We start from the raw sequence: 2,031 nt of genomic DNA, 5'->3' as shown, positions 1-2,031 counted from the left end.
AGAATTGCTTATTTGCCAAGTTACTCTCCTAAACCAGAAGCAGTAGAGCAAACATTCAATGACCAGTTATTTATGCACAGCAGGTTGAAACAGCCACAGTCCTAATACAAATGTGTGAGGGAGGGTGGAGGTGTTGGTGTTGTTGAACCATGGTGTATTCTACTGAAATGTTTTCTGTCATTGATCCTGCATCACTGGATATTAATGGGGTCGGGAACATAACAGAAACACTGTTCTATGTCCTACAATACAGTCCCATAGCAATACAGACAACGTGCTCCAAAATGACCACATGCTCTTGATTAAACATATCTTTAAAGCTGTCTGAAAACAAAATAAATAAATGAAAATAATATAAAGAACATACCCTTCTAAAGTTGAAAGTTTCAGCATTGCATGAAGGTCCTCTAACTCATCAGAGGAAAAGCAGCTCCATCTAGTGCTAAATGCAGGACATGTCATAAAGTTTGTTGAACCACGACCCAGACGCGCATAAAATGTGCCCATTTGTCTGTTTCAGTTACGAAATGAATGCGTTTGTACCTCAGCAACAAAGAAGTTTCCACAAGAGGCCACCGATGTGTTGCACCTGTGAGATAGAGCCAGTGTGTTAGTCTCACAGGAAATCCTACCTAAGGTCTGCAGCAAGTAAGGAAACTACGCCTCCTGGCTGCCATGTTCCTCCTCAGTCCAGTCGTGCTAATCATAATGAACAGTACACTGATCAGCCATAACATTAAAACCACTGTCAGTTGCATCCTGGAATTCACGTGGACCACCTGCCTTATCATTTTTTATAACCTGTCAGCCTCTCACCCCCAACCATTTGTGAAGCAACTGTCAATATCAGCTTTAAGGGTATCCAGGCGGATTTTACTATGAATTATGTACCGGATTCACACCTAAAAATCAATAAATAGATGGCCTCCAGGTAAAAATGTGCAACAGCTCTATGGTTGCAGGATAGTTGCAATTTATCATAATATATGTATATATTTTGAATGCATGAACAATGGCTAAAGTGAATATGCGGAAGGGGAGGGGAAAATATACTTAATATCTTTGCCCGAGTGGCACCTTTTAAAACAGTTTGAAAAACAAACTCAACCTACAGCAAACACCTAGATGAATTAGCAATGGGTCAGTAATGCCACTGGGTATACAGTGAGCACCCCAAAGCCTGAGTATTTTAGAGGTAAATGTGGGAAGAGTTCCCCTTGTGTGAAAGACAGTTGCAGTGTAAAATCGCACAGAATTTGGGGATTTAACCATCTACCGTACTGTACTTAATATTATCGAAAGAGTTAGAGAATTACAAGAAATCTTGGGGCACAAAGTAGAAGGCCTAAAATCAGGCATTTATCGTCATGATCTTAGACTCTCAACCATCCCTCGATTAAAAACAAACACTCTTCAGAGGGGAGATCCCACTGCATGGGTTAAAAAACACTTTTGAAAACCAGTGTCAGTGATAAGTCCTCAATATCCATACATGAAGTGAAGCTAAGCACAACCCTGTGCTGTGGCATAGACAATTTACACACATGTGAAGGCACCAATAATCCTGAACCATATGTACATATTTTCAAACATGCCGCCATCTTGGAGACATATTTTCCACAGAAGGCCTTCTTTATTTCAGCAACAACATCAGACCACATTCTGCATATACTACACCAGCAAAGCCCTTTAGTAAAAAAAGTGGGTGTTCAGTTAGACCTGCAGTCAAGACATACCAGCCATTTAAAACATTTGGTGCATTATGAAGACAACAAATAACTCAAATGTCTTTCTAAACATCTATCTAAATTTAATTTATAAATCAGGATAAGATGTAGTTCAAATGAAACCATGTGACTCCACACACCTTTTAGCCCAATTTAAGTTTTAGCACAGAAATAAAAAAAAAACAACTCTCGCTTCCCTTCAAGGAGTGGGCTAATATCTTGTGCTCCAATCACTATGGTTGCTTTTGTCACATGCTTCTAGGTGACCAATAGTAAGCCGTAGATTAGTTCTTGCCGCACCCAA

The sequence above is a fragment of the Leuresthes tenuis genome, unplaced genomic scaffold (assembly GCF_036924035.1).
Source record: "Leuresthes tenuis unplaced genomic scaffold, fLeuTen1.0.hap1 SCAF_19, whole genome shotgun sequence".
NCBI lineage: Eukaryota > Metazoa > Chordata > Actinopteri > Atheriniformes > Atherinopsidae > Leuresthes > Leuresthes tenuis.
Note: the sequence above shows the minus strand (reverse complement) of the source record.